At 46.5% G+C, this 8,241-nt stretch overlaps 1 protein-coding gene across 2 annotated transcripts in view; it reads left to right on the top strand.

Moving 5' to 3' along the window:
- The window catches only part of LOC122631365 (GATA zinc finger domain-containing protein 10-like), a 29,466-nt gene that overhangs the window by 8,380 nt on the left and 12,845 nt on the right, over positions 1-8,241 (top strand). Inside the window, exon 1 of one of the 2 annotated variants that reach the window (XM_043816981.1) lies at positions 4,620-5,093. The exons of the other annotated variant lie outside the window; for it this stretch is intronic. The gene's annotated coding sequence lies outside the window, so the exon portion shown is untranslated. Of the gene's footprint in view, positions 1-4,619; positions 5,094-8,241 lie in introns of those variants that run through there. 2 annotated transcript variants of the gene reach the window in all.

Below are 8,241 nucleotides of genomic sequence, written 5' to 3'. Positions count from 1 at the left end.
GAGAGAGAGAGAGAGAGAGAGAGAGAGAGAGAGAGAGAGAGAGAATTGCGCTCGCGCGCGACTCGTATCGCGTATCGAGGCCGCACACACGTAACGCGAGCCTTTGGTGGTGGGCTCTGGTGGGGGTGCTTATCGGGAGAGTCAGCGAGCTTACGCCCGCGTCGCCGGTGTTACGCAATTCACTTGGTCGCCGTCGTCGACGCCGACGGCGTCGCTTGCTCCTCGCATCGACTTCTTCGTCGACGATTCGCCATCGACAAAAATATGTATTTTTATTTGTCTCTACTGTTACGCTTATGTGTATGTATGTGTGTATATATATATGTATAAACACACACACACACACACACACACACACACACACACACACACACACTGATATGTAGATACGCACACATACGTATCTACTACATATCGATCTTTTCCAAATCGAAAAATTTCGAATTAAGAGAAGAATTACAACGTTTGTTCTAATGTTCGCGAACAACTATCTTTACGTGGACTGAGTTTCTCTCTTTTTTTGTTCTCCTTTTTCTTTTCTTTTTTTTTTCTTCTTTTTTCCTCTTTTTTTCTTCTATTGCGAAGCGTCGCGACGTTACATAAGCTCTCCTCGTCTTCTATCTCTATATATCTCGCACATATATACTAGGATATATTCTACTCGTAAGCCTCTGGAGGAAGCAGCGGTATCGTGTCGAGCAATGTTATTTCTCTCTCTCTCTCTCTCTCTCTCTCTCCCCCTCATTTTCGTCTATTTTCCTTTTCTTTCCTCTTTTCTCTTTTTTTTATGCTTGGAGAGACTCGAAAATAATATTATATCCCTACGACGAATACGATCGTTCTTTTTTCTGTCTAACGTGAAAGAAAAGGAAAAGAAGAAAAGGAAAGAAAAGAAAAGAGGGGAAAAAAGGAGAGAGAAAGAAAGAGTGGAAGACGTGGAAGGAAGACGGCATCGATCAACGTTATTCCCAGAGATCGAGAAAAGAAAGAGAGAAAGAGACAGAAGAAAGAAGGGGAGAAAAGAAAAGAAAAGAAGGAGCGTCGCGGCGCGGCGTAGGAGTCAGTGTCCTTTAAGTAAGTTAGACGCCTGCGCGCGACGCTCTAAGGGGTGGCTGCGTGGGTGGTGCTTGCCGAGGGTTAATAGGACATTGGCGCCATGGCGGCGGCTTCGAGAAGTACGGCCACGTGCGTCCGCTATCGAACGGCCGCCACCCCTCTCTCTTTCTCTCTCTCTCCCTCTCGCTCTCTCACGATCCACCACGCCCCTAGCCTCCCTTCTCCACCCCCTCCCTTCCTGCGCTATATAATATATATACACATTGTATATACATATACTAGATATATATATGAAAAGATATATCTATATATGTGTATATACACACCTATACATTTACGTGCTTAGCTACGTTATATCGTGCTCGCCGCACGTACGCTTCTTTCTCTCTCTCTTTCTCTCTCTCTCTCTCTCTCTCTCTCTCTCTCTCTCTCTCTCTCTCTCTCTTACTTATACGCACACAATGTATACTTTTTCGGTGGTATACCTAATTTGGAACGTATGTATTATTTCAGAATGAAAGAAGAAGATATAGATAAATCGTGCTATGCTCTCGACACCTTTTATTTTATTTTATTTTATTTTATTTCTTTTCTTTTCTTTTCTTTTCTCTTCTTTTCTCTTTTTATTTCTTTCGTTCGTTGCTTTTGTGTTCCTCCATATTTTTTCCTTTCTTTGGAGGGATTTTTTAACATCGAATAATATTTCCGATAAGACGTGTATGTATATGTATGGTGTGTGTACGCGCGCGCGTATGTGTAATGTGCGTATGTACACGTGTGTAGTATACGTTTTCATTGAAATGGGTCATCTCGGCGCAAGGACGCCGTCGCGATCTTACCTCTTCTCTTCCCTACCGACCGAACAGATCGTGCGCGTGTGACGATAGCTTGTCTCTCTCTATCTCTTTCTCTTTCTCTTTCTCTCTCTCTCTATCTCTTTCGTGCTCTCTATCTTCTGGCGAGCGTGCTCGCGCGCTCTCCTCGGAGGAATTTTCAAGGTGGACTCTCTCAAGGCGCGAGTATGCGTGCGTGCCCGCATCACATCCTCTCAAACCAGTTTCACACGGACGGGAACGATACCTTCGTTTCTCTTCGGCATCGTCGTACGATTAGTATCCTCCTACCCTTCGTCTTTCCATTTCTCTTTTCGTTCTTTTTCTCCTCGTCTCATTTCTCTATCTCTTTCTCTCCTCTTTCTCTCTTTTTTCTCTGATTTTCTTTCTCTCGCTCTGTCTCCCTCTCTCTCTCTCTCTCTCAATCGCTCTTTCTTCCTCCCTTTTTCTATCCTTATCGACCGACTCACTCTTTTGCATTATTCTTGGACGTTTAGCGAAGGTAACACGAAGGTGAAACGTTGAGAACGTTTCGTCACGCACAACGTGCTTATATTTTTCGAATCGAAGGGGGAAGAATAACGAGAAGAGATCGAACTCGATCGATCTTCTCCTCCTCCTCCTCCTCCTCCTTCTCCTTCTCCTCCTTACTATCGTGTGTGAAAGCAAAAGGACACACTGTAAGTAAGAAAACTACTGTCTTCTATCGTATCGGTTGTTTTCTCTCTCTTTCTATCCCTCGAATCGATTCTATATATGTATCTATCTTTCCTTTCCGTCCATCTATCTCCGTCGGTAATTTCAAGAAGACGCGTTTTTCAAAGCCCCCTATAACCGAACGTCTCCCAACAGTGGCTTGGCTCCAACGGAAAATCTATATCTCGAGGGATGAGGCGAGGGAGAGAGGGTGATGGTGGTGGTGGTTGTGGTGGTGGTGGTGGTGGTAGCGGCGGCAGCGTCGACGACGGCAACGATGGCGATGGTGGTGGTGTACGGTACGGCGCTGGTGGTAGCGCCGACAACTATACCGCTCGATTCAAACGACCCTTCTTTTTTATTTTCCTGCGTTTTCTCGCGTATCGACGCATTTCTGCGAAAATAAGAGATAGGAATTTTCTTTCGAGAAATAAAGAAGAAATAGTTTTCTTTGTCTTATATAAGAAAAAAGAAAAGAAATGGATCTCTATGTAAAGGAGAAAATTTCTTGAGAAAGATAGCCTAGAAGGGTGAGAGAGAAAGAATGTCGTGATTACGAGCGTAATGCGCCTCTTCCATTATGTCCCTACGCCGATTTTACACTCCACTTTCCTACGGCGATTTTACTCAAGTTCCATGCCTGCCTGCCTGCTTGCCTGCCTTCTGGCTGGCTGGCTGGCTGGTTGTCTCGTATTCTCCTTTCGAGAGCGTCCGTTATTCGTCCTCGTGAAAACGCTCGCGGTACCGTCGATAGACGGCGGTAGTGCATGAACGGCCCTGTACGCAGAAGCACGGTGCTTGCCGAGAGAGTGGGGGCACTGCAAAGCGTCGGCAGAGGAGTGGGGGTAGCGTGAGAAGGATGTAGAACGTGTCGGACAAAGAGCGGCGCATTACTCGTGCATGGGGCGTTGCCATGGCAACACCGCTCCTCCCTCCTCTCTCTCTCTTCTCCTCTATCACTACCACCACCACCGTCGCCGCCACCACCATTGCCTCTGCCTTTTACTCCTCCTCCTCCGCCGTCTCCACTACCACCACCACCACCACCGTCACCACCACCGCTACCGCTACCACCACTACTACCACTACCTCCTCCTCTCCTCCTCCTCCTCGCTCATGCTCTTCGGCAAGAGAGGGGCCGATCGGGCGAGGTGCGCGGAAAAAGGGGAATGCTGGTAGAGAAAGATCGAGCGATATCCCAACGTTGGAACACGAGAGAGTAAAATGGAACGACGTAGGGTGAAGAGAAGAGGAGAGGAGCGGAGAGAAGAGGAGGAGAGAGTCGATTACCAAACGCGAGGCCTTCGGTGCAATCAACCCGTTGCCCCCTTGCGAGGGTAAAACTACCCTCCGGTCGGATAAGGATAGGAGCGGGGGAAAGCGGATGGTCGTCCTTGTGTGGGTGTTCGTCGCGCGTGTGAGAGGTCGTCGGGCGAAAGAAAGAGCATGGGGCTGGGTAGTGGGGGGTGAGGGGTGCGGGCGGGGGAGTAGGGAAGTAGCGGAGAAAGAGGAGGGAGTAAAAAAAGGAGCGAGGAGAATTACGAGAAAGATTAGATGCGAAGCGACGTCGACGTCGAGGACGAGACGAGGACGTGCGGCTCGGTCGGTAAGGCAGCAGAGGGTTATCTGCCTCGAGACACGCAAAGCGTCTCGCGGCTCTTTTTTAAGTCGATTCGCGAATCGCAACGATGACCTTCGGGTTATACCTCTTGGAGGGTATCTATCTGTCGAGCGAGTCGACCGGCTACGAAATATCGAGATACGGCCTAAACATCTTGCGTATTTTCGAATATCTGTCTTATGCCGGACTGAGACTCCGACGATAGGAATGCTTTCATAGAACAGAGATCGATAGCAGTGGCGCGTTCGATCGAGGCTGAAAACGGGACGCTTATCGGTGGACGGCGGCACACCGAGGGCACCTTGCCGTTTGTCCTTGCTCGCCTACAAAATATATATATATATGTGTGTGTGTGTGTGTGTGTGTACACACACACACACGTACGTCACACACATGTACGTACATATGTATAAGTATACACAGAGTATATACTTATATACTCTCGCGAGTAAAAAAGATCATCGTCGTGGACGAAGCGCGAAGCTAAACTCTTCGCGTGCGAGGGTGTCGAGAGGAGGCTTTCGTTTCTCGTTCCTCTCGCTGGTAACGCGCGGTTGCTCTATTCTCCAGGAACCAGTTTTCCTCCACGCTCGTGCGCGCGTGAGCGCGAGCGACACCGAGATAGGGAGGAGGAGAGAGAGAGAGAGAGCAAGCGAGCGAGCGAGCGAGCGAGCGAGGAGAGCCAGACTCGCACGAAGAACTCTCTCACGTACGCGCTCACACTTCGACGAAGGCCGACGCAGGAGCGCGCGCGCGTGTCGCACACACACATTCACGTACACACACGTCACGCACACTTACACGCACGCGCGGATACACGAACGCAACTCGCTATACACGTCAGCTAAACTAGAAAGTTGCCCCGACCGACACCGAAGAAACGACCGGTAGGTACGCCGTTCGGCTAAAGCCTTTCGAATTTAACTGAGAATGTTTTCTACTTTGTGACGTGCCGAACAATTTCCATGGAAAACTTTCAAAGAAATAAGAAAACCAATTCGAATTTCAAAACGAGAGGTAGGAAACGTATCACTTTTTTTCTTTTTTTTTTTCTTTTTCCTCTTTTCTTCTCTCTTTTCTTTTTTTTTTTTTTTCAATGCTTGAGCTGTACATACCTATAATATTCGATATAATATATATTAGATAATTTTTTATGTACATGTATATATTTTTACCGAGCCTATTTTAAAATTGGCGCGCAAATTTCGCATAGCTTTCACCGATCGGACGTTAACGCTAGCTTCCAGTATATAGTCGCCGTCGAGCTATCCCGCGTAACGTTTTCACGGCGACAACCCCATTCCTGCGAGTAGAAAGTCTCGCCGGTAGTAGAGGTATTTTACTCGGCGCAAAAGCGACATCGCGGCATGGCTCGAGAGCGTGGGTATCAGCACGGAACCGAGTCCTACGACGTGTTGATGCTACGTTGCCACGTTTCGAGGTTTCTCGTTCTTTCTCTCTCGCTCCTTCGCCGTCGGCCGTATCGTTCTTCGCTCGTCGAAAGAGCCACGCAGGCGGCCCGACGTTGCCGCTTCGTATCTGGCGGGAAACCGAAGTTTCGAAACGAATTTTCTCCCACCTCGCGGAGCGTGAACGAGAGCCGGACTTACCGATGTACTTTTCTCCTCGACTCGCTCTCTCTCTCTCTCACTCTTTTATTTTATCTCTTTCGCTCTCTCTCTCTTTCTCTCTCTCTCTCTCTCTCTCTCTCTCTTTCTCACTGTCTTTCTTGCTCTCGTATTTTATCTTTCTCTCTTCTCTCTCTCTCTCTCTCTCTCTCTCTCTCTCTCTCTCTCACGATTTCGAATTTCCAACTTTCCTGTCTAATATTATCCGAATATCAGACGTTCGAATTGACGTAACACATATACATACATACATATATATGCATATACATCCTCCATTTTCCTTTCGTGGAAAGTTACGCGAGCGTGGTGCCCTCTCGCGGAGCGTAGGACTTTCAAAATAGAAAGGCCCGCCACTTTGAAAATAGGTTTCGAAATATACGTGCCAGACGCTTGATCCCTTTCGAATAGTGCGTGCGGCCTCTAAAATAGGGAGGAAGAGAGGAGCTTGAGGAAAGGAGGAAGGGGAAAGAGTAGAAGAGGAAGAAGAAGAAGAAGGAGTAGAAAAGGCAAGGAATATAGGAGAACAGAGAGAAAGATAGATAGAAAGAGAGAGAGAGAGTGGGAGGAGCAAGAAAGGGGCCGGGGAGAGAGGAGAGGAGCTCATGGCGCGACTCGAAGCAGCCTACAGGGAGGAAGGAGGGTAGACGGTTTTAGACTACGGACTCGCCGCGTCGGCGTCGAGTTAAAAATAACAGTAACAGCGGCAGCGGCAACGGAACGGAGAGAGCCAGTCCTCGACGTCTCTCTACGTCGACGACGAAAAACGAATCTGTAGAATATGAACTCTAATAGATCGTGATATCGCGATCTAAAACGAATCTAAGAAATTTGTTAATAATTTTTCTAGAGTTTAAGAGAAGAATATTAATTTCGCGACGAGGGAAAAGGAGGATGTATCTTTTCCTTCGATTTCTGTTTTTTTTTTCTTTTTCTCTTTCTTTCTTTCTTTTTTTTTTTTTGTATTTAAGCAAGAACTTATGAACGTAAGTATTACGACGTACTTTTTCAAGAGGAGAACATCTTCTCTTTCGAAGCTTCTTCGTCGAAGCGTACCAACGAATTTGACTTTCACAAGCTGTTCTCGTCGTAACCTTGGCTTCTCGCTCACGCTCACGCGCATTCGCTCGCTCGTTCGCTCGTTCGCTCTGCCGAATTTTATTTTCGTACCATGGCGCGCTTCGCCTTCTTTTCCGACGATACGCGTATCGCATCTTTCTCTCTCTCTCTCTCTCTCTCTCTCTCTTTCTTTCTCTTTCTTTTTCTTTTTCTCTTTCTCTTTCTCTCTCTCTCTCTTCGACTCCTCAATCTTCTTCGTGTTCTCCAATTCACCCCTCACATTGAAGATCGTAAATCCAAGATACCGTTAAATAGGATGTTCTTTGAAGAAAGCATGCTAGCAATGATACTATCTCTCTTTCTCTTTCCTTAGCAAATTTACTAAAATTTCCATAAAGTTTTGAAAACAACAACAAAAAATCTTGGAAATCGTAGGATATATCTACGAATTTTTGTTAATCGGAAATCTTAATAGAGGTACGCGCGTTCATAATCGCTTTCGTCGAAATTCGAGCAAGCGAAAGATCTATGTATCTTGGTGTCGTATCGTCGCGCGCGGAATATTTTGTAGTTCATGTAATTGGATATAGTCAGAGAGTTGTTTACCGCGAACGGAGCCAGCCGGGAGGAGGAAGAGGAGGAAGAGGAGGAGGAGGAGGAGGAAGAGGAGGAGGAGAATACTAGAGTCGCGCGGATTAGATCAGCGAATCGTGTGGTTTCCTCGCGCCTTGCTTTGTTTCCACGTCTGCTATGGTCTCGAATTTAAACTATGGAGAACCGTAAGAGAGTTAATAGTCAAATTTTGAAGATCTTTGATTCGTCCCATATAATATTTAGCTTCGTGTCAAAACGTCGATCGTTCGTCGTGTATTTGCCCTTCCTCGATACTTTCCCCTCGTTTTACCTCATCTCACCCTCTTCCTATATTTTTTCCTTTATTCCTTTTCAGGTACGATCAGGTGGCTGTACCTGTCGACGCCACCTTTGTCGTAACTCGTTTCTAACATCGTCGCGGTTAACCCTTCGCCGAAGGTAGGAATCCGATTTACGGCGAACATAAACGTTGTCTTATCGACGTCCTCGCGCACGCGACGTCGTTCGTCGATATTCTTAGCTCGTACGAGACAACCTAAGTATGTATAGGTATACAGACCTATATTAGTATATGGTTATGGTGGTATTTTCGTAATGGTATCACCAAATTTGCAGATACATGCATACATATATGTATATTTTTGAACGCTTCTATTCGTGGAAGAAAAGGAAAAAGCTTCTGAAAAATTGTTCGCAACAATTTTTTTAATAATTTTCTTCGACCTAAAAATGTTACTATCAGCTTATAAAAAAAAAA

The sequence above is a fragment of the Vespula pensylvanica genome, chromosome 8, assembly GCF_014466175.1.
Source record: "Vespula pensylvanica isolate Volc-1 chromosome 8, ASM1446617v1, whole genome shotgun sequence".
NCBI lineage: Eukaryota > Metazoa > Arthropoda > Insecta > Hymenoptera > Vespidae > Vespula > Vespula pensylvanica.
This window is presented reverse-complemented; position numbering and strand designations above follow the sequence as displayed.